General features: G+C 40.7%; 1 long non-coding RNA gene across 1 annotated transcript; it reads left to right on the forward strand.

Moving 5' to 3' along the window:
* Positions 1–22147: 22147 nt before the first annotated feature.
* On the forward strand, positions 22148–25299 carry LOC130541176 (uncharacterized). The gene is made up of 3 exons (XR_008955232.2): positions 22148–22346; positions 23978–24027; positions 24180–25299. It is a non-coding gene; the product is annotated as an uncharacterized LOC130541176 (long non-coding RNA).
* Positions 25300–25789: the final 490 nt, after the last annotated feature.

Genomic DNA, 25789 nt, shown 5'->3' on the forward strand with positions numbered 1-25789 from the left:
TTTTCAAAAGGAGACATACAAGTGGCCAACAAACATTTGAAAAAATGTTCAATATCACTAATCATCAGAGAAATGCAAATCAAAACCACAATGAGATACCATCTCACACCCATCAGAATAGCTATTATTAATAAGTCGAAAAACAACAGATGCTGGTGAGGCTGCAGAAGAAAGGACACTTACACACTGTTGGTGGAAATGTCAATTAGTTCAGCCACTTTGGAGAGAATTCTCAAAGAACTTAAAACAGAATTATCATTTGACCCAGCAATCCCATTACTGGCATACATCCAAAAGAAAATAAACTGTTCTACCAAAAAGACACATTCACTCATATATTCATCACAGCAATATTCACTGTAGTGAAGACATGGAATCAACCTAGGTGCCTATCAATGGTGGACTGGATAAAGAAAATGTGGCACACATACACCGTGGCATACCGTGCAGACATAAAAAGAATGAAATCATGTCCTTTGCAGCAACAAGGATGCAGCTGGAGGCCATTATCCTAAGTTAATTAACATAGGAACAGAACACCAAATACTGCATGTACTCACAGTGGTAGCTAAAGATTGGGTACTCATGGACATAAAGATGGCAATAATAGGCACTAGGGACTGATGGGGGGAGGTAGGGAAGGGGGCAAGGGTTGAAAAACTAACTGTTGGGTACTATGTTCACTAGTATCCCATCCGGATGACAGGACCATTCAGATCTCAAACCTCAACATCATGCAATATACTCATGTAACAAACCTGCACATGTATCCCCTGAATCAAAAATAAAAGCTGAAATTATTTTTTTAGAAAAAGAAGAGGGGGTGTTACCACTGATTTGACAGAAATAAAAAGGATTATAAGAAAATACTATGAACATTGTACTTCAACAAATTAGATGCCCTAATACATTGAAAAACAATTCCTACAAACACACAAACTACCAAAACTGACTCAAGAATAAATAGAAAATCTGCAAAGACTTATAACAAGTATGATATTTGACAATAGTGCCAAACCATTCAAAGTGAAACCACTTCGTCTGGGGCAATACCTGTAGTTAGTTGTCTCGCGCCGATGATTAACAACATGGACACACACGTGGAGTGGGTTAAGGAGCAGAAAGTTTAACAGACAAAAAGGAAGAGAGATAGAATAAGCTTCCTCATGCTGAGAAAGCGGGTCACCTGAGAGAGGGTTTCTGGGTTAGGTGCAGAACGTGATCAATTTTGTACAAAGGCTTGAGGAGGCGGTGACTGATTTACATAGAGCCCAGGGGATTGGTTTGACCAGGTGCTCCATTTACACAGTCCATGAAAAGACTGGCCCTCCAACCCTAATCTTTTATTATGCAATTATGGCTTCTATCTGACTGTCGCCATGACACCTGCACATGTGACTTTACCTGGCTAGTGCCATGACACCCGCACACGTGGCCACAAAGAAAAGGGAGCGAGAATCACCATATTGAATGTACCTGGCTTCCAGGTACAGCTGATGGCATTTACATATGAAAGCTAGCTTGCATAGCTATGCTTGCAGCTTGAAGTTTCAGGCTGCTTTCTGTTAGAAAAGAAATGGTTTGGGGGCTGCTTTTTATTAATGGAAAATTCCACCAAGAACTCTTTACCCTTTCTAATTGCCTAAAATAATTTTTAATAACTGCTGTATTAAAAGGATATGTGTACCGAAACTAAGCCAAAACACAACTTTAATAGGCTTAAGATCTCTGTGTGTTTGCTCCTAGACAAAACAAATGGGGTACAGAACAAACAAAAACATGTTGATAGGAGAGAGAATGGATCATGGTCTTTCATAGAGCATTCTGTGCTTCTGGACTCAGAAAAGCTGTCAGACACAAGTTTATGGTTTATTACAGCTACAGAAAACACATTAAAAACAGCAAAGGAAAAAGGTATCACTTGAAGAGAACAGATATTCACATTTCAAATTAAATACTTCAGGAAATCCAGTTTAAATAATTGAAAGCAAAACTCAAATGCCAAAAGTGGGTAAATATTTAGTCATATTTTCTTGTAAGTTTCTTTAGATTAATTGTTGATATTATTGTTGCTGCTGTTGAATATCCATTGTCTTCCTATCCTTAACACTACAGGAACACAAATACGTCATTGTAGATATATTAGCGTAAGCCATTCCCTACTCTTCTAACCAATTCTGAACTCTTAACCATGTGATTTCAAATAAAAAATTTTCCCACGATATGCTCTGTAGTAAAGATATAAATAGGTTTGTAACAATGACATTTGGGGAAATTTATCAGGGCTTTACATGTATTTACATAATAGAAACAGGCAGAGAATGCTTAAGGACACTAATCCCATTTGTGAAGACTCTACCCTCATGACCTAATAACCTACCAAAGGCCCCACCTTCTAATACAATCACATTGGGGTTAGGATTTCAACGTATGAATTTGGCGGGGACACAAACATTGAGTCCATAGCACTGTCATATACTAGTGTTCTGTAGCAGATTAGCAAATTTATGAACACACAGTTTCACAATTTCTAGAGGAATATGCTTCCTCATTGTATAATTTTTCATGTTCATTAACAGAACCAGATGTATTTAGCTTCACTATATCATATGAAAATAAAACACCAGGCCGGGCACGGTGGCTCATGCCTGTAATCCCAACACTTTGGGAGGCCAAGGCAGGTAGATCATGAGGTCAGGAGGCTGAGACCATCCTGGCTAACACAGTGAAACCCCATCTCTACTAAAAATACAAAAAATTAGCCAGGCATGGTGGCACGCACCTGTAGTCCCAGCTACTCGGGAGGCTGAGGCAGGAGAATCGCATAAAACCGGGAGGTGGAGGTTGCAGTGAGCCGAGATCGCGCCACTGCACTCCAGCCTGGGCGACAGAGGGAGACTCCATCTAAAAAAAATAAAATAAAATAAAATAAAACACCAAAAGCATATAAACTTAAAACTTAGGTTCAGTAATTAGTGTTTAAGTGGTTTATCTTACTTAGAAAAGATCTAGGTTCTTATTTTAGGCAAACATAACATTAAACAAAGCTAGCCATCATTTAAAGTTATTTCCCTATTAACTATTTTTACAGGATGTCCATGTTTGACTGGCATCACAAAAGCAAAAACCTAAAAAGTTAAATGCATGAGTTTGTTGTTTTACTGCTGTGCTTGACACACATGACGTAATGGAATCAGACAATTCAGTTTTACCTGCATCTTTACTTGTACATTTGTTGTTAGTTTGGATTATATTAATTATTATTATTATTATTATTATTATTTCAGACACAGTCCCACTCTGTCCCCCAGGCTGGAGTGCAGTGGCACCTTCTCAGCTCACTGCAACCTCCGCCTCCTGGATTCAAGCAATTCTCATGCCTCAACCTCCTGAGTAGTTGGGATTACAGGCGTATGCCACCATGCCTGGCTATTTTTTATTTTATTTTATTTTTAGTAGAGATGGGTTTTCACCATGTTGGCCAGATGGTATCAAACTCCTGACCTCACGTAATCCACCCACCTTGGCCTCTTAAAGTGGTGGAATTACAGGTGTGAAACACTGCACCCAGCCATTAGCTTGAATTTATAATGTTTATAACCTTAAACATCTGCCAGACATAATATTAGTTTATTAAATGAGTAAATCCAAATAGAATAAAAATATATGCCCATATTATACTTGAAACTGACAACTCAGAAGACAGCTGTTTTTATTAAACCAAAAATATTAAACTAACTTTATTTACCAAAGATTTAACCAAGTCATGTGAACTTGAAAAGCATTTGGGTTTCTTTCTATATCACTGGGAGTTTTAGGAATATTCCATTGAGATAAGTGTTCATTTATCTTTAGGCCAATTTGAATAGAGCTTCTTTAAGAGATTTTATAAATTCATTAGTTAATACCATCCAGAGGTGGAAAAAAATCACATATACATAACATACATTCATACACAAACATAGACACAGGCATAAACGGAGATCTTGGTTTCCTTCTAAACTTTTAGCCATGAATCATTAATACAAAACTCATTGATTCATATCTTCTTTATATTTTTATCCGAATTATATTTCTGACAAAAATGGGACAAGGTTACCTACTGAATAAAGGCTAAAGCCTTTTTTAAATCAATATTTGTAGAGAAGACTTTTAAGATTTTCTTTTACCCTGATATGTAATCTTATGAAGTCCGTGGATACTATTTTAGGCAAGAGACTAAGGAGACATCTAGCGGCTGTTTGAATATCTCCAAAACACATCTGAGTGGATAAAATATTCAGTCTATTTCTAATTATCCTTTTTCCTTTTGAGCTTCAGGTAGTTGCCTTTGGGGTCACTAAGTCCCTTGAGAGCCCCTAATGGGGTCAAGCAACCTAAAGGTAAAGAGACTGGGAAGTTGAGGGGTCAAAATGGGAAGGGAAGTCTGGCAGGAGTGGACAGAGGAATGGAAGAGGTAGGAGTTTGCCAGGGACATATTAAAGCATTCAAGGCAGCTGAAGAGAAGATTGAAGGTAGCAATGAAACCAAGTGCCCCATTTTCTTAAAAGGAATTATTTTTACCTTTTTTTCTTTTTCCCTCGCCTCTTACTTAGCTCTTTAGGAATACAATTAAAATCTTTACCTTCTTTTTAACAGGCACTCCCTGCACTGCAAGCTTATCTAACTATGTTTTTGCTTAGAAGTTCCAGGGACCAAATCTCAAAACAAACAAAGCACCCTCTGGAATTCTCCCCCACCGGGAGACTGCCTCAAAACAGCAATTAATTAACAACCCACTTCTGTCCACGAAGGCACTGACCGGACCATCAGACCACAGCATCACTTAAGGTAAGCATTGGAGCGAGTCACATAGATCCCACACCTAGTCACCCCTCTTGCATGCCATTCACTCCAAGTTCCCCTTTTTAAACCCTTGTTTTCTATCCCAAAGGTTAAAGTGGATCCCTTAAGGCAGGAGCCTCTTCTGCTTCTCCACTGCTACGCTCTGGAATAAGTCAGTTTCTTTTCTTTTTCTTTCTCTTTCTTTCTTTCTTTCTTTCTCCCTTTCCTTTCTTTTTTTCTCTCTTTCCTTTCCTTTTTTCATTCTTTCTTTTTTCTTTTTTTTAAGATGGAGTCTCACTCTGTCACCCAGGCTGGAGGGCAGTGGTGCAATCTCAGCTCACGGCAACCTCCGCCTCCCAGGCTCAAGCAATTCTCCTGCCTCAGCCTCCCGAGTACCTGGGACTACAGGCGTGCACCACCACGCCTGGATAATTTTTTGTATTTTTAGCAGAGACAGGGTTTTGTCATGTTGGCCAGGCTGGTCTCGAACTCCTGGCCTCAAGTGACCTGCCTGCTTCAACCTCTTGAAGTGCTGGGAATACAGGCGTGAGCCACCATGCCAGGCCTAGAATAAATCACTTTCTTTTTACCACCCTCGTCCTTGCTATTTGATTTTATAAGCGCTGAGCGGCCAAATCTGTGTTTGGTTAAACATTTGGTGGCCCATACAGGGAGCACTGTGCATTTCTGGCTGTCCGAGCCTACTGGCCCAGTTTACACTACTGGGCAGGGCACAGGGCCACCTGTGAACACCAACTGCTTGTTGGTAAGCAAGTTCTTACAACTGCTTGTTGTAAGAACATTAGGGTATTTCCCAAAAGCTGCCAAAATGCTTTCTTTTCAGGTAACCTCCCTTTCTCTTTCCTGCATGATGTCTGCTGCCTTCAATGCCTTGCTGGTATAAAGAATGTGACCTCTGAAGAAATTTGGCAACCTTTGAAACTGGGTGAGTGACTTGGAGTGGACTCGACTTTCCTCTGTGTCTTCTACAGTGTTGCTGGGGATCTGCTCTGTTTAGACTTGGCTGCCAGTGGCACCATTTTGGCGTTTAACACATTTGTATATGTGGCACCATTGGGGCTTTGGCACCATTTGGACTTAGCTGCCTGTGGAGCTGTTTGGAACTGAGGTAAGGCATTCAGGATTTTACCTAGCCCCTTAACCAGGGTTTTGTTCAGAAGTGCACCATTTGTTTGTAAGTGTGAGTGTTTGACCTTTGTGTGTGGATCCTGATTTCATCCTTTCCTTTTCACTTCCAACTTCATCTTCCTGATTTATCTTGCAAAGCCACCTACATTGTTACTTCTCTCAGGCAAATGTATCTTTAGCTCCCTCCAGCTGGAAACAGTTCACTTCAACCAGTGACTTGTGGAGTGGGGAGGGATTCATCCTACATTGTGCAGGTCTAGGGTACTTGGGCTCTCCCTGACAGGAGGTAAATGAGAGTGGTGGGGGTACCAAACCCACACCATGCAGGGGCTGGAAGGGTCACAAACCTCCTTCTCTTTCCTTCTCTTTCTCTTTCTCTCCTTTAAAACCCAGCTCCTTCACAGAAGCCTGCCAGGAACTTCATATTTTAATTCTCTTTGGAATTACAGCTGGTTACATATTATGACGTATTTTTGTGCACATTTTTAAATGATGAGAAAATTACAGCAAGAAAAATTCAGAGCTCGAGTGGTAACCTGCAACTAGAAAGTTAAGCAGAGTGTTTTAAAGCTCTCCATCTTCCTCTAATTTCTATTCTGCCTGCTTGAAATCTATTACTAACCTTCGGGTGCTGAGATGAGACTCGTTATTTGTGGTCCAACTAGAATATAAACATTGGAAACTCATCTGAAACTGAAAAAAAAAGATAGAAGAGGTTATATATATATATATATTTTTTTTTTTTTTTTTCAAACTGCCACAGAGACTGCTTTACCCAAATTTTGGTTCACAGCTTTCATTGGATTATATATTGGGGGCAATCAAAATTTAGCCATATAAACAGCTTCCAATGTAATCAAAGAATAATGTGGATCCAGCTATCTTTCATAAAGTTGTGAGTTTGTATTGTTATCTGATGGCTAGAATTCTGAGGTAAAAGCTATTGGGACCTTTGTTTGTGTGCGTATACATGTTTAGATCTGTTCATGTGTATGTACATGTATTATATATTGTATCTAGCATGCTACCAAAAGGATTATAAGTAAATGAGTACAATCTGCCAAGATGGGCAGATTACTTGAGGCCAGGAGTTCAAGACCAGCCTAGCCAACATGACAAACACCCACCTCTACAAAAAATGCTTTTTAAGTTCACATGAATTTAGTAATCTTTGATAAATAAAACTGATCTTAAGATTATTGGTGAAATAAAAATAGAAATACCTTCAGAATTGTCAGCACACATTTTTGTCTGAGTTTATTGACCAAATGGTTTATATTTGTCACTGTCTATAAATAAAAGTATTAGGCTTTAACATAAATGTCATAAGCCTATAAACCCACCAAAAAAAATATTTGTGTGATTTTTTTAAATAAATAAGACTAATATAATATTGTTAGTTTAATAAAAAATTAAATCTTCTAAATTATCAACAAAATGCCCATATGTTTAACTTTAAGGTTCTTACTTAAATAAACACCTAATGTGTACAGACTTTAAAAATGGTTAACAGGGAACTAACTCTAAATAATGATTACCTTTGTGTAATATCTAAGTTTTCATAAGTAATCTAGATAAACTGTCAAAAGTTTAAAATTTAAACATGTAAATAAAATAAATGCTTGCAGGCCAGGTGCAGTGGCTCACACCTGTAATCCCAGCACTTTGGGAGGCCAAGGTAGGCTGATCACTTGAGGCCAGGTGTTTGAGACCAGCCTGACCAACATGGTGAAACCCCATCTCTACTAAAAATACAAAAAAAATTAGTCAGGCATGGTGGTGCATGCCTGTAGTCCTAGCTACTTGGGAGGCTGAGGCAGGAGAATCACTGGAACCTGGAAGATGGAGGTTGCAGTGAGCTGAGATCACTCCACTTCACTCCAGCCTGGGTGACAGAGTAAGACTCCATCTCAAATAAATAAAAAATAAATGCTTGTAAATAGAGTTTTCATGTACTTTAAAATCCTGAAATTTTTAAATTAAGTAATAATTGCTTGTTGGATGTCTGGGCCATTTCTAATTAAGAAAAAATTAAGTAAAGAAAAACGTGTTTCTAAAATCATGGAGGCCGGGCACAGTGGCTTACACCTGTAATCCTAGCACTCTGGGAGGCCAAGATGGGCAGATTACTTGAGGCCAGGAGTTCAAGACCAGCCTAGCCAACATGACAAACACCCACCTCTACAGAAAATAAAAAATTAGCCGGGCATGGTAGTACATGACTGTAATCCCAACTACCTTGGAGGCTGAGGCACGAGAATTGCTTGAGCCTGGGAAATGGAGGTTGCAGTGAACCAAGATCACACCACTGCCCTCCAACCTGGGCAATAGAGTGAATCCATGTCTCAAAAAATTAATTAATTAGTTAGTTAATTAATTAAAATAAAATTATGGAATGGTTTCCTCTATAAAATACTATTATCTGTTAAATTGTTCATAATTTCTTGCTTCCTAGGTTTTCACTAAAATTTACAGTCGCTAAGAATAGGAATTCTAGTTAATAAGTATTATATAAGTTATATTCCTAGTTTAAAAATAATTTTATATAATGTAGAGGGTTTTTTTAGTTATTTTTTTTAAAAAAAGGCAATAAATAGGAGACAGGTATGAAAAAGTTATGGATATAAAAATATATCTTTAATTTAAAAATGGTATAAAGAAAATAAAATAATTTTTATATGAAATAAGATCTTCATCCTAAAATAAAGTGACTGGTTATTTAGAAAAGAGAAAAATTTAGGACAAGTCAAATAGTCCAAGCATGTTATAGATGATCTATGTAAGTCATGATAAAGTTTGTGAAGAGGAATTTATGAAAGAAATTTTATATATAACTAAGTTGGGCTATAATTAAAAAGGAATTATTTATAATAGTCTTTCTAAAGATTGGTCACCTATGGTAAAACAAAGTTTTCTTAAGGTATTGATTTACTCTTAATAAAATTACAAAAGGTAGAAAAGGGAAAAGGACTCAGAATTTAAAAAAATAAAATTGCAAAAGATTATTCATTTTAATTCTATAACCTATTTCTTTTAAAAACTTCTTGGAATCATATCTCAGAAGTTCAACTTTTGATGTGTCTCACTGCATTCAGCTTTTTTTCCCCTTGAGAGGACCCAAGGTAACAACTCTCTCCTTTAGCTTTTTTATCAACTCCTATAACATTTTTCTTCCAGTTCTAACTGCTGTTGTGGCCTAATGCTAAAATGTTTTCCCTTAAAGGTCTAGAAAAGTAATGTTTTCCTCTAGGATAACTTGACTCTGCACTCTTGTCTTTCCTTAATATGTCCAAATTTTCAATGTAATCTGAAAATTTCTCATGCATTTAGTCAGAGTCATGTATTCCCTGGCTATACTCATTACCTTAAACACAGTCTTCCCGTGTACGATTAAAGTTAAGTACTTTTTTCATCTAGTTTGACTTTCAGATTATCTAAATGGGCTTTCTAATTTAAAAATGCAGTCACACTAAAGAAGGGGTGGGGTTTTTTTGCCTTTTTGATAACTGGCTTAAGAAACAAGATTTTACATTTTATCAAGATAGTTCCTATGTTGTCTTAATAAAGTTTATTCAGCTTTTGATTAATTAAAAAACTGAGATTTAAAAGGATTTAAGTTTTTATATACATGTAACCTTCCACCTTGCCTTTAAAATCTCTTAGTTATCATCTTGGATACATTAGCAACTTTTGTTTTACAAGGACCTATGGTTCTGTTTTGATCAATTTAAAGCCTTTTAGCCTCTTTGACAGATGTCCTCAAAATCAAATCCTAAATTAAGTCTCAAACTTACTGCTGAGGTTTATCAAAGTTATAAAAATTAATGACTATAAGGTTATAAAATCTTTTTACAGCTTCCAATCAGGTCATAAACTCCAGTATTACCACCTCCAACCCCTTAAAAGTCCTCATCAGGTGCTATTGATAGCGACAGGAGGCAGAGAAATTCTAGGCAGATGGGAGGGGTCCATGGTAAAACCCCACCTTTGAGCCAAAAAGCCTGAAACACACAGCCCAAAGTGAGAACTTCTATTCCTGTGTGCCCACTCTCTCCCAATTGGTTCTTCCTGAATAATGTATTTTTCCCAATCGAATATTGCCTTTTCCAAAACTACCTAGGCCCATTCCGCCTCCCATCCTGTGTCTATAAAGACCCCAGATTCAGCCGATAGAGAGGAGAAGCGGCTGGATGTCAGGGAGAGATGACTTGACTTCAGAGACAGTGGGTGGACATCGGAAAGAGGCAACTTGACTTTGGAAGAGAGAGGCAGAGAGGCAGCTTGATTTCAGGGTAGAGCGACCTGCCCTTACTGTCCCCTTTCCAGCTCCCCTCTCCACTGAAAGCCACTTTCATCAGTCAATAAAATTCTCTACATTCACCATCTTTCAATTCATCTGCATGACCTCATTCCTCTTTGGCACTGGACAAGAATTTGGGACTCACCAAGTGCAGGTAGCCAAAAAGGTTGTCACACTGGCCCTTTACCCTCACTGGCAGAGGGAAGCTGCCCCATGTGATGAGGCAAAAGGCCCACTGAACTAATAACACACTGCTGTCTGAGGATGGTGGAGCTAAGAGAGCATCATAACATGCCTTCTGGGGCCTTGGGGTTGGAGGCACCCGACCTGGACAATGCCACAGGGCCTGCACAGAGTTTGCTCCTGCTGGCACCAAAGCAGCCAGCCAGTTCCTGCACTTGCTTATTCCGGCTCCTGCACTCATTCACTCACACATTCCCTCCTATGAGGGGTTGAGTGGGGTGGGCTGAGTAAATGGGGCACCCCTGTTGCAAATCCAATGAAGGGGTCAAGAAAATATCTTGCATCTCTATTAACTAATCTTTGTGTTGTTAAGTTATAGGGCTTTGACTCCTGGATACACATATCTCATCTAAAGAAGACACTGACTCCTGCCAGTATCTGACACCAGACTCAAGTTAACCAAAGTCTTCTCTTTAGACTCAGGCAAAGGCAACAATCAAAATAAACTGCTTTCATGAGACACAGGGAAAGGTCTGTCCTCAAAAACATTAAGATTCATTTAATAATTTTGCCTCTATCTGGAATAATATAATTTATTCTATGCCTTAATACTAAATGATTTAAATCTTTAGCTACCTATAAACTTACCTTTCTCAAAACTAGACAGGGCTTTTAACTTTTTTGTTTGTAACACTGCTAATTCTTTATCTTTGTTTTGCCTCCAGAGTGTAAAACTATTCAGTCGTTCCAAACCCAGGGACTATTGTGCAAGCGGTGGGCATATGAGATTATAAGGGCTAGTTTTGAGGGATAAAACCAATTCAGACCCTCCAAATTGAGGACGGGCACACAGATGCCTAAGCCACTAAACAAAATGCTTGTGTTTTATATACCTAATTGCTACAAGCCAAAATTAGAATAGCTCAATGCATAAAATGTATGCTCTTATGTTACTTGAAAGGGATTTTAAAGGTTAATGGGTGCCTGCTTACCTCCATTCCCATCGGGCCTAGAATGTTTAATTGCCTATAAATCTTTTGGCTCTAATCCCTTGGCCATAGGGGTCGTCCCTTGGCCATAGGGGTCCTACCAAGGGACATAATGGACACACACCACCCTGGCAACAACACGGGACAAAATTAAAGTTTAGCCATCAATGCTGCCTCTGGTATGTCTTAACCAAAAGCAGTGGGGAATATAAACTAAAAAAAATAAAATCCTAAACCCCAACCAACTAAATGGACTCCCTTCTTGCCCGAAGGGAATCCCAAAGAAACCTAAAAGAAAAAGTTTCAGGCCATGACAGACAGCAGGGCATCAGGCATGCCTCACTACACCATCCCCACCCTTTCTGGAATTTAGGCAAAACTGACAAGCATTAACATTAAAATGGAGATCATAAGACTGATAAGACAGATTCTTTGTAACAACAAGATACCAAACTATAAACAAGACCACTGACCATAGGCTAATTCTGGCTAGTTTACAAAAAGTACACATTTGCATGCCTTTATGTCCTAAAAAGACCTTTTGATGTCTAGGGCCTAATTATAATACATTATATGTTAAGTCCCCACACAAAAATAAACATGAGTCATATGTTACATACATATTTGTTCCATACACATGTGTCAAGACTGCCTTCATAAACATTTATGACCTCTCCTGTATGTCTTAACCAAAAGATGTGGGAAATATAAACTAAAAAAAAACTGTTAAATTTGTGTATTGAGTCCACCTGTCATCATATCCCCACAAGAACTCTGGACACAATTGATAGTGGGGACTGTGCATGATAATTAAGTAATTAAGACTGAATGCTAAATATTATCCCAGATAATTCAGAAAATGTCTTGTTAGCCCTGCAAGACATGAACCAACAAATCAAAACTATGTCTGACCCCACATTGTCGCTAGCTCAGTGGTTAGCAACCTGGTTCAGGTCAGGACCGTCCTGGTGGCAAAAGCTGCTTATAACTTTGGCCCTGGTTGCAGGGATAGGCATATTTCTTTGCTGTGGATTTTACTGCTGTTGCAACTTCTGTATGGAAATGCAAGACAGGCTTTCCTAAGAGACTTTCCTGGCCTCGCACCATAATGCTCCAGCAAACATTGTCTGTGAACCCCAGTACTTGTGAATATTTCCAACTCCAATGGATCAGTTCCATTCTGGTACCCTATAACTCCTCCCACTTTCAGCAGTAAGTAGCCAGAATAAAAGCAATGCCCAAATCCCATGAAAATGGAATGGAATTTGACAGTGGGGAGTCGTAACCAAGTACCTCATTTTCTTAAAGAGAATTATTTTTACCTTTTTTTCTTTTTCCCTCACCTCTTACTTTACTCTTTAGGAATACAATTATAAACTTTACCTTCTTTCCAACAGACACTCCCTGTGAAGCAGGAGAATAGGGTCTGGAGGCAGGGAACCTAAAACTGTTTCACACTAACTTCCTAGAACTAAATTGAAAGGAAAGCCCTAACTTTCCACACCTAAGTAACAAAAGGACCAGAGGCTACTCCCTTTGCAAACCCCCACCTTTCCTTTGCTGCAGATGGGAAATTGAAAGTACCTCTGATTGGTTGATTTTGGCAACCAATCAGACCTTTATATAGGAGTGTAACTTTATAACTTTAGTTCAGCTCAATCTGATTGATTGCCAGCCAGGTCTCCGTTTGCATAGAAGTACAACTTTTTGACTTCACTTTAGCCTCTGATTGGTTGCTTTCTGCAACCACCAGATGTTTGCATAGGAATGTGACCTTTGTAAGTTCACTTCAGCCTCTGATTGGTTGCTTTCTGCAACCACCAGATGTTTGCATAGGAATGTGACCTTTGTAAGTTCACTTCAGCCTCTGATTGGTTGCTTTCCGCAACCATTCAGACTGATTGCGGGCCACCACTTCATTTACGTGAGGTAAGCACCAAGTGGCCAATGGGAAACCTCTAGGGGGTATTTGGACCCAAGAAGATTCTGTATCTGGGTCCTTGAGCCGCTGCTCAGGCCTGCTGCCACCCTGTGGAGTGTACTTTCGATTTCAGTAAATCTCTGCTTTTGTTGCTTCACTCTTTACTTGCTTTTTTTGTGCATTTTGTCCAATTCTTTGTTCAAAACGCCAAGAACCTGGACACCCTCCACCAGTAATACCTAGACTGAAAGCTTATCTAAATATATGTTTGCTTAGAAGTATCAGGGACCAAATCTCAAAACAAAACAGGCACTCTCTGGAATTCCCCACCAGGAGATTGTCTCAAGACAACAATTAATTCACAATCCAATTCTATCCATGATGGTGCAGACCAGACCATCAGATGGCATCACTCAATATAAGTCATCCAAGCGAGTCACGTAGACCCCGCACCTCCTTGCCCCTCCTACATGCCATTCACACCAACTTTCCCTTTTTAAGCCCTTGCTTTCTTCCCTGAAAGTTAAATCAGTTCCGTAAAGGCAGGAGCCTGTTCTGTTTCCCCACTGCTAAGCTCTGGAATAAAAGTCACTTTCTTTTTACCACCCTCGTCCTTGTTATTCAATTTTGCAAGCAATGAGCAGCTTAGCCTGCGTTTGGTTACAGTAAGAGGAGGAAGGAGGAGAGAAACCAGTGGGAAGAGAGAAGTCTTAGAGACACCAGTTTGGGGAGATGATAAGTTTCCCAAAAAGACCAGTGAAGTTCCAAATTATCCTCAGCAAAACCATGTCAACAAGAAGGAGTTGGACAGTGTAGGTGGAGCATATAGTCAGTAGGAATTCAAGAATGGTGTTTCAGTTGACTCAGAAGTTCCTGTGGGAAAAACAGGATCAAATAGAACAGAGAGGCCTCACAAAGTAACAAGGAAAAAAATTTCCAGCCTGGGCAACATAGTGAGACTCTGTCTCTACAAAAAAAAAAAAAAAAAAAATTAAAATTAGCCGGGCACAGTGGCGTGTGCCTGTACTCCCAGCTACTCAGGGGTGCTGAGGCGGGAGGATTGCTTGAGCCTGGGAGGTTGAGGCTGCAGTGAGCCATGATCACACCACTGCGCTCCAGCCTGGGCAACAAAGGAAGACCCTGTCTCAAAAAAAAAATTTTCCAGCCCAAAGAATCAATGAATAATTCCCACTCAAAATAGAAAGCCAGAAAGAAAAGCTTTCAGCCCAGGGAGCCAGAGAATAATCCCCACTCAAGACAGAGATCCAGGAAGGAAACCATCCAGCCTAGGAGATACCTTTCAAAACAAGCCTGGAACTCTAACCTGCTTCAGAGAGTATACTCAGAATCTTAAGAATCAAATCAATCCTTACCAGCTTTAACAGAAGTTTGCCTGGAACAATGGTTCAAAAGTCTGACTTAGCAGTGGATCCCAAATCAATCAGTCAGGAGTGAAGGAAAGGGCTTAAAAGGTGCACATTTGAGGTCCGCAGTGATAGGTCCAGGAGTCCAATGATGAATCTGATCCTATAAAAGTCACAGCATCATTACTGTTCAATTTTTTTAAATGACACTTGTTAAAGATGGTGAGAAAGACTGTGTTCAAGGGGGAAATATCAAGATAAGTATAGGAATCACTGCAATGGCATCTTGCAATGGGGGAGATAGATTGAGATCAGCTAAAATACAATGTGGGCAAGTGGGAATTTAGAGCCAAGGAACAAGGTGGGAGTCAATGGATGGAAATTAACTAAGAGGAAACATCAGGCATAATGGAAGATTTGGGCCAAACCGACCTAACATTATTTTTGCTGAAGGCACCAGGGCGATCAAACATCACCTGGGAGATGGTGGAGGATGAGGAACCAGATTAGATATTGAGAGTGCTTGGATATGGGGGATGACTAAATAGACTTAGCAGGACTTAGCAGGACTTAACAATTTCCTTGCTGAAATCGGACAATGCAGAGACAAACTCAGAAATCCAAAAATCCAGGCCTAGTTGAAAAAGAGCTCAAGGGAACCTGAGTAAAATTCGGTCAATAAGAGAATCTTTGTCAGCACTAGAATTCTGGGATGAATAAAACAGAGGTCCTTCCTTCCAGGAGCTCAGTGTAGTGGGGAATAAAAACATGCTCTCTAATCCCAGCTACTTGGGAGGCTGAGGTGAGAAGATCGCTTGAGGCCAGGAGTTCCAGACCAGCTTGGGCAAGGTAGCGAGACTTCATCACTAAAAAATACAATTTTTATTACATAATATATATTATATACAATATATATTAATATATTAACATATATAATATATAACATATATATTAATATATTAACATATATAATATATAACATATATATTATATATAATTTTCTTTAATGATAACACAAGACAAGGAAATTCCAGTGAGTATGAAGTGTTTGGCCATGTGTGCTCCAGCAGAAGGTGAAAGGGAGAAGAAGGAGACCAGGGCAACTTATGAAGGGACGTGATGAAGAGTAAGAATGTAAGGGAGTAGGTAGGATGCATAAGGGATCCATCAGCTGGATGGATTGAAAGGGTGAAAACACAAGGCAGGCAGAGAGGAAATGTGAATAGACAGAAGTAAGATGTCAGGGACTCTGCAGGCAGGTGAGCTCACTCACTTCTGCCACAGGCTCTCCTCCCTCTCCTTATTGAGGAGGCTAGGCCACAGCTTGTCATACCCATAGGGGTGTGGGTAGCTGCCATAATTGGCGGACCAGAAGACAGAAGCTAAGGGGATGCCATGTGGGGCAGAGGGCCACCCTAGAAAGCACGACCACTAGTGTGAGCGGTAGGACTGGTTTCAAGAGCCTTGGCAGAGGCCACCCAGCTGATGGCTGAGGCCATTCCAGTCCCTAGGCCATGGGCAAGAGTGAAAGTGAAAGCAGCAGTCCTGCAGGGAGTGGGCAGATTTGCTGGGCTTGGGGCTTTTCCAACAACTTTGACATTTCCTCCAGAGCCCAAGGACTCCCAGATACCTCACTGCTGCTGTGGGATAAGGGGATAAAGAAAAAAGCCAGTAGGGCAACTGGGTCCCTGTCTCCTTCCAGTTCCACATGACATTCAAGTCTAAGCTAAACAGGAGACCTTGTCCTTTCTCTGCCTCATTCCGAAATGACTGAAGGAAGTGTTACCAAAACACCAAGGCTACCGTCTAAGTCCTGCTGCTCACTGCACAGAAAGCCAATCACAGAGACAGTGAGTATTGCCAAGGAAAAAGGCTATAATCAGATGCTGCAGCTGAGATGGAAGCTCAGTCTCAAATCCATCCCCTGAACCCACTAAAACTAGGGGTTTATATAGCAGGGAAGAAATTTAACAATGTATAATAAAACAGGAACTAGGGAGGGGCAAGGAAGCAATCAAGATGAAAGAGGGGTCTAGCATCTCACTGTCTGGATGTGGTGATCTGGTGAGTTTCAGTTCTTTGATCCCTTTTTTTTTTTTGAGAGGCCTGAAGGTTGCTTCCTGAGGAAGGAACTCAGATAAAACAAATGCAAGGTTCAAACTTTAACACCAGAAGGGTCCATTTCTATTTTTATCAAAATGAACAGTCCATGGCAGGGGTCCCCAACCCCTGGGCCACAGAGCAGTACTGGTCTGTTGCCTGTTAGTAAATGGGCTGCACAGCAGGAGGTGAGTGGTAGGTGAACGAGCACTACCGCCTGAGCTCTGCCTCCTGTTGGATCAGCGGTGGCGTTTTATTGTCATAGGAGCGCGAACCCTACTGTAAACTGCACATGCGAGGGATCTAGGTTGCGTGCTCCTTATGAGAATCTAACTAATGCCTGACGATCTGAGGTGGAACAGTTTCATCCCAAAACCATTGCCCTGCCCGCCAAGTCCATGGAAAAATTGTCTTCCACGAAACCAGTCCCTGGTGCTGATAAGGCTGGGGACCACTGGTCTATAGAACTGTTGAGTCGGTTTCAGAAGGACCACAGGTCACAAGACGTATTTCACTGAGCAGCTGTTTCAACAATACAGTCAGTTCAGTTTGTGTTTCGTGTGTGTTTACATCAGGTATTATATAGAGCACACTGTCACATATATCTGTATATAGATAATATATATATGAGTGTATATAACATATGCATGTGTATAATTATAGGGATGGCTCAAATCAAAGTACCTAATGTTTTCCTTAATCTCTCCTAAATTAAAAGAAAAATATAAATGGGATGAATGGATGAGAAAAAAAGGACAAAGTATTTAAAGCATTTCCTATGAAAATGACATGTTTATATGAGAGTTGCAATAAAAATACGGAGTGCTGGGTCAAACTACTGATAAACAACAAATATTTTTAGATAACTGTGTCTCATGCAATATTTGGGACATACTTTATACAAAAATATTTGTTGCTTATTTGAAATTCAAATACAAGTGAGTGTCCTGCAGTTTACCTGACAATGCAGAAGGGGAACATCACACACCGGGGCCTGTTGTGGGGTGGGGGGAGGGGGGAGGGATAGCATTAGGAGGTATACCTAAGTTAAATGACGAGTTAGTGGGTGCAGCACACCAACATGGCACACGTATACATATGTAACAAACCTGCACATTGTGCACATGTACCCTAAAACTTAAAGTATAATAAAAAAAGATTATTTCCTATACTTCAAAATCAACAAGATTTGATTGCATTTAAATTTTTCTGTCCATTTGTTCTTCTATGTAATACTTTAAAAATAATTGGCATAAAAATTCAATCAATTCATAAAAGTCCAAAGCAAAAAAAAAACAAATCTACTGACATCTCTTGAGGAAGAAATGATCAGGATTGACATTAATGAACCCTCTCACAGAGACCACTACACACACACACAAAAAGAAGGATGGGTGAATGGATGCAGAGAGAATTTAATAAGACTGAAATGATGCCATACATGCTTTTAAAAAATAAAAAGTATTAAATTTTAAATTTTACTTCAATATAAGAGAAGAAAAAGAAAAAAAGGGAGATTGAAAGAACTGCTGAACTTCAGGAAGTTCTACTTGATCACAAATTGATACTAGTTTTATAAAATTCCCTTTTTCTTCTCAAGGGTGCCCTGCCCTTCCAGCCTGGTGCCTTGCCCCTTGAGGCATAATATTTCTGAAAACTGTCCAAAGGACCTGCATATTCTTAAGAACAGCTGCAAAATGTACCAGAGAGAAAGATCAGGTGAGCTGGTGCCTAATTCATTACTGTGAGGTCTCCTCTCTTGGACACTTGTGAAGTCTTGGTCATCAGTGCTCTGAACCTTAAGATCAGAACCAAGTAAAGAGAATGAAAGATAAAGTTAGAGAAACTTCAGGTAGGGATGGAAGGCAGAGAGCAAAGCATATATGGGCACGGGACTTATAATAAGGAACAGCAGGACAGCACAATGGCATTCTTGGATTGTTGGCTTTAGAAACGCTGTCAATTATATTCTACTGCTCCAGAGAATGAAATTTGCTTAAAATTGGCTTCTTAGGCAGAGTTTACAAACTAGCAGCTCCAGCCTGAGTCTGTTCTGCAGACCTGATTTAGATGGCCAGCATACTTTTCAATAAAACATATTTCAGTTAGTTACCAACATTTAAAGAACTGAAGGTTTCATATCAACATTATAATTTGTGGCCAATCTTGAAAAACTGAAAAATCTGGCAGTCCTGGCCCAACATTGCCAGCCAGCAACACTAAGCTGGAGCTGAATACTGGCTGCCCCTTTGGAAGAGACATATTCTTTCCCAGTTTGCCACAGTCCCTACCCTGCTTGCTTCTCTCTTTTATTACCTGTCTGGCCTTGTCAACATTTGAATTTACAACTCTGATTATTACAATTTTTCTATTATGCAAACTGTCAGACATATACAAAAGCAGAGAGAATGGTAAAGATGAACCCTATTTGTACCCATTACCCAGTTTCAACAATTATCATAGACAACCTTGTTTCATGAATACCCTAACCAATTCTCAAACACACTTGGATCTCCCCCTGGATTTTTGTGATGCACATCTAGACGTCACATCATTTCATCAGTAAATATTTCAGTGTGTATCTCCAAAAGAACCAAATGTGTGACTCCTAACCAGGCTTCTTCTGTTATGTCACATATGCCATGGGTTATACTGTGGTGAGAGGATATATTACAGAGTAATAGTAACAAATATTTCTGAGGTCTTACTCTGTGACTAGGTATTGTGCTAGGTACTTACATATATTGTCATTTATTCCTCTTCTCAATTCTATGGCATAGACAATGCTTTTATTCCCATCTTATCGATAATCTTCACATAGATGTCCTCCCTAATATATATACACATATGTATTTGTGTGTATATATATACACACATACATACAAACACATATACTGCATATTATTTATTTATATTTATATACAATATAACATATTTAGATACTTCATACTGATATTATTCACATACACATTTAATTGTATTAATATATAGGAACTAGAAAAGTAGTTTGGTTCTACTTTCTTTGGCCTTTTTTGAAATCGTGTATGCTCTGATAATGGGAAATTTCCCTAAGCTGAGGTTTTCTTATCCCATTTTCTATTCGCAAAAACTCACAGTTTGAACTTATTTCCCAAACCTGGAAAAGGCAACAAAAACACACCAACTTCAGAATATCTAGGGCAATGGTATCTACCTCTTGAAGCAGGTTGTAGAATGGCTGCCCTGCCAAATAAGTTTTTTCAGGTATAGTGACCTGCACACTGGTTTCAGTCATGCTCATGCATCTTACAAGTCCCTTTCTGGTGAGAGAAAACCACAAAGATTCAGTATTTAGAGTTGTGGATGAAACAAAATTTATGTTGTTCATTTCAAGCTTGCTTTTAAATACTTATCTCCCAACACCTCTCCCCGAGTACACTATTTTGTAATATCCAGATTGAGGCTTTCTTTAGGAATGATTTTCCCCCATAGTGAATGTAAGGGGGCACAAAAAAACTCAGGATTCCAGAAAAATAACACTTTTTGCACTACTCTGAAAAATCAAAAATATTATGAGCAAATTATCAAATATTTACATAAAACCAGAATTTGCCCATCCACTTGCACGACCATGCCTTACTCTCCTCACCCTGATCATGGTTCTTGTTCCAATCAAATTCTATTTATACAAACCTAGTTATCAGGCCAAAGTTTCCCCACTTGATTCATTTAAATGTTGCTTGAAAATATTTACCTTGGTGTCCAGGAGGCATTGCCTCCACCCTGAAGCCCAAGGGCAAACAGGCCCCAGCAGCCTTGAAACCCCTAGGTAGCTTTTGGCTCAGAAAGGTTTGGAAGGGGCCTGGGGAAAGAGAATAAGCCCTGAGCCCAGCCCCTGCTCCGTGAAAAGTCGGTGCCGCCTGAGCATGCCACTTACCTAACACGTCCGGGTATGGAACGAGTTGAAAAATGTTCTTCAGCTCCTGTAGTTGCACCAGTGTGAAAGTGAAGAGCCAGAGGAGCTGCTGACTGTCCTCAGGCTTTCTGAGTTCGTGGCCACTGCCACTGACGAGTTTCTCTTTGTCCATGGGGCCAGGGCCTGCCGCACTACCGCGGCATTCTGCTGGTGCTGCTGGTGCGGCTGCTCCTTGTTTACATTTGGACGGTATTTTGCCCTCCTCGTTTTCGCCTGATACAATCACTGAGATCACGGGAGGAATCGCATCTGGAAAGGCGGAAAGGCAAAGAGAAAGATCAGAACACTGGAGGCCTGAGTTTATGGGCTGGAGGAGGTTAGGGGCCGCAAACTGAAAGCTGCACAAAGATAATCGGCTGTCGCAGGAAAAGGTAGTTTGCCTGAGTTCACTGGAGCACCTGTCACCATCCAGGCACTGACCAATAAGTTCTTCCCGGTCCTCGATTCCCAGGGTGCGATAACGGTGCCATCTTGCCTTCTCCTGGGCTGGTTTCAGTCCCTGCTGTTGATGAAACGGTGCGCCTCCGCAGACTCTGGGCTGCGATCTGCGGTAATCCCCGGTCCGGACAAGAAGTGCAACGCTTCTTGAGAAAAGTCCAAGTACTCCAAAATTTTGGCCATGACTCCACCACCTGAGAATGCAAGTGTAGACCGCAGCCCAGTGCTTAGTGCATCCAAGAATGTTAATGTTTACACTGCATGGGCTCTGGCCGCGACAGTGGCACATTGCATCCTCTGCTGTGCTCCACCTCCGGGCTTCTGGTTACAAGTACTCTACACAAGCTTAAGTGTTCCCTGTGTTGGGCTCCTGCTATGGGCCTGGGCAAGTTTCCACCTTTTCCCTGCCTCCTCCTCCTTCCACCTTTTCTCCCTTTTTCTAGAAATAAAATCCCAATCTTATGCTCAGAAATAAATAAAACTTTATTGTCAAATAAAAGAGGCAGGCCAAATTGAGGACTATGGTTCTCCCTTCAAGATGTGTTTTGCAGACACTCCAGGAGATGTTAATATCCTGAGCACTGGAAATAGCTTCCAATAATAGGCCCTATGCTTGGTATCATACTATGATATTGGTCTACCGTATTTTTTCCTTTGCAACTATCATTATCTTCAGCACCATTTTATGAAAGAAACTAAACCATTTTCATGGGCTGCTAAGGGTGTCATTGGGCTTAGGTACCTTACCTACTACACCTAATGGATAAGTGCCCCTGCCTCATATTTCTGCAAGATGGCTAAGAAATCAGCTTAAAAAAAAAGGTGATTAAACAATTCATTTTTAAAAAGATGTCAAGGGATGGCAATCTCACAACCTCTCTCTGACTTCAACCAAAATCTGACTTTTGTTGGAGTCTGGCCCCCTCTCCTTCTCTTAACTAATCAGTTCATGATCAATTTTCAGCCTTGGATCAAATGCTGCATGAGAGACATGTAAGAGTTTTAATCATGGAGTGCAGTAGACTAGCTGGGACGTCTGTGACAGCTTGATTTCTTCCACATCTCAGATTTCCACAGTGTACCCCGGTGTTTTCTCACCTTCAGTCACTCATAGGCATCTTAGGTGAGTGTTGTTGCCCTATGTGGGCACCAGAAAAGCTAGTACTTACTTAAATGTTTTACTTTAAATATAATTTAATTTTTAATTTTTGATTCACTCTTGAAAACCTTAAGTACCTAATGGAACCCTCATCCTAAGCAAAAATAGCCACAAATCACGGCCTGATGTAACAGATTTATGTGAGCAGTGACCCTAGAACCAGACTAGGTATCTGAATCATGGCTTCACTCACTACTTGCTAGCTGGCTAATCTGGTGAGCAGTTTATGCTCATTTTGCCTTGGTTTAATAATTTTTTAAATGGAGATAACAATCATACCTAATTCATAGAGGTGTTTTGAGGATTAATTGAGGTGCTTAATTATACAATTTCACAAATGACCATGCAGCCTCACATTTCCTACTTGACTCACTTTCATATTTTTTTATTCACAAGGGAAAGAGAGAGAGTGATTGTTCTCCTCTGGCAGCATGTAATAAAGATAGAGCATCTTCTTGTGAAAACAATACATGTACCATGTTTCTATGTACCTATATGTGCTTCCATCAATAAGCCTATGTTGGTTGCTGCATGTATGAGCCCTGGGCCAGGAAATGTGCCAGGAGAGTGTGTCTTTCACTCAGCAGATAGATTTTCTTCCTTGGCCTAATATATCTTATTCCTAGATACCAGAGCAAATAATAATGTAATAAGCATTACCATGTATTAAGTACCTACTCTGGACCCAACCCAAGAACAAGCAGTATGAAGGTGATAAGCAGGGGCACCATGGTGTAATTCACATTTTCATCATCAGATCACTCTGGCTGCTGGGTGGAGAATGTTTATAGGAGAAAAAAGGTGAAAGCAGGGAGACAGGACACTAACGCAATATCCCAGGTTTAAGATGATAGTGATTATCTTAAGCATGTCAGAGAAAAAAAATTAAAGGTTTGGGAATGTGTTTCTGAGGCGGAGTCAACAGGATTTGCTGATAATTGACTATTTGGAGTTGAAGAAAAAGAATAAAACAGTCTATATATAACCAAGTACCTCTTTTTTAAAGAATCAAATGAATTATTTTTTCCTTTTTCCTTTCCTCACACCTCCTACTTAGCTCTTTGGGAATGCAATTATAAACTTTACCTTCTCTCCACCAGACACTCCCTACACAGCAAGCTTATCTAACTACATGTTTACTTAGAAGTTACAGAGACCGAACCTTAAAGCAAACCAGGAACCTCCAGAACTCTCTCCTACCAGAAGGCAAATTGAGATTGCCTCAACTTACAACCTAGCTCTGCCCGTGACGGTGCCAGCCAGACCACCTGATAGATAAGACATCCGAAGCAAGTCACATAGACTCTGCACTTCATCGCCCTCTCCCCTGCATGCCATTCACACCAAGCCCCACTTTCAAAGCTCCTGCCTTCTGCCCCAAAGGCTTTAGTGGCTTCCTCAAAGCAGCCTGTACTACTTCCCCTCAACTAGCTCTGGAATAAAGCCACTTTCTTTCTACCAGACGTCGTTCTTGTTCACTGGACTTTGCAACTGGTGAGCAGTCGGAGCTGTGTTCAATTACATGTATGCCTTGCCTCATTGAACTCTCATGAAAACCCTATGATCGAGACACTGTTGTTATCTCCATTTTATAGGTGAGGAAGCTGAGAACCAGATAGATTCATCCAGTGTCCCAGGACACACAGTGAGTCATGCTTCGGATCTGTGCTCCTAGCTGATGCCTCCCATTACTGGTAGTCCTTTCCTGCTCCCCACAATGTACATTTATTCATTTCTTTTTCTATTTTCTTATTATCTTTCTATTTTTCTTCTTCTTCCTCTCTCTTCTCTCACTAGGGATAGAACGCAAGGGTCTCACTTAGCCCAGTGGATGGCAGTCAATTAATGGAGCGAGTGGCTTAGTCCTTGTCATGCTGCCAAGTGCAAGGGCCTTTCCATGCTCAGAATCACCATGAAGACGAGAGCTATCTCTCTTGGTAGGCTACAGACTCAAAGGGTCTGCATATTTATATATGCTGCCAAAAAAACCTCAAATAACCAATAGATATAAATAGATACAGAAAGTTTTTAAAAGAACATTTAAAAATAAAATTTTTAAAAATATTTTTAAAAAACAAAATAAAGTATATAACATCACTTAAGAGCACACACACAATCTCTGGAAAAATTAAGGATTCATGAGTTGTCCACCCTCAGAAGACATCTCCATGCCCTTCCTCATGACAGACTCTCTTAGCGCTTTCCTTTCTTTCATTTTCATTTTATTTCTTATTTTATTATTTATTTTAAAGAAAAGGGGCCTCTGTCTGTTGCCCAGGCTGGAGTGCTGCCATGTGATTCTAGCTCACCACAGCCTCAAACTCCTGGGTTCAAGTGATCCTCCCATCTCAGCCTCCTGAGTAGCTGGGACTAGTGCAGGAGCCACTGCACCAGGCTCTTCAGGGTTTTTCTTCGTAATTGGGCTTATTGGGGTCAGTGGTAGGAAGGCTGTGTAGTTACAAGGCTCTGTGGAGCAGAAGTGGCCCCACATCCAGTAAGCTGCATATCCATAGATCCCAAATCTCCATCCCAAGATTGGAGATTTTTGGCAGGTATGCCCTTACTGGTGCTCTTCCTGTACCATCCCCGATTTTATTTATTTATTTATTTTTTGCTTGTCCTTATAGCACTCCTTTTTGCCATGAGTACAGGTTTCTCTTGCATAGCCAAAGATATTCAGTCTCAGGCTAACAGATTCAGCCTCGTGTTTATTCTGTGTTGACTTTCTCAAAGGGTGCGTTAGATTTCTTGCAGAGCACATCTTACCACCCAGAATGCTCTGCATGCCCATCTCCAAGATCCCGATCCCAGCACTGAAGAGAGCATGGCAGCTCTGCTTTCAGTGCCTTTGCTGGAACTCTGAACAAGCAGCCCCCAGTCAATCATTTCAGCTTAATTAATAGCCCGCGCCCTGTGCATGCTGCCAAATATGGAGGGTCAGGCCATGAGATATTCTCCAAACTTTTACTCAAGGCGTCCTATGGTCACCGTGAGATCTCACCTCCCCTCTGAGCCCCCAAATCAGCTTTCCTCAGGGTAATAACTAGGCCCGAGTAGGGTGTAGTCAGCAAAGCTGCAAGCTGGGGCCCCATGTTGCATACATATATGCCTCCTATTGGCCCTTTTCTTCTCCACACTGCCCCTATGTTTTGGCCACCCCACTCCACCCTCAACTGCCACCCCCACCCACAACCCATACCACACCCCTCACCCCCACCCACAACCCCTACCCCCACCACGCACCCTCCACCCACACCTCCCATCTCCACCCGCTACCCACAACCCCACCATGTACCCCCACCCGCAACCCCCACCCCAACCCACAACCCCTACCCTCACCCGCAACCCCCACCCTCACTGTGCACCCCCCACCCTCCACCCACACCCCCATCCCCACCTGCACCCCA

The sequence above is a fragment of the Pan paniscus genome, chromosome X (assembly GCF_029289425.2).
Source record: "Pan paniscus chromosome X, NHGRI_mPanPan1-v2.0_pri, whole genome shotgun sequence".
NCBI classification, from domain to species: domain Eukaryota; kingdom Metazoa; phylum Chordata; class Mammalia; order Primates; family Hominidae; genus Pan; species Pan paniscus.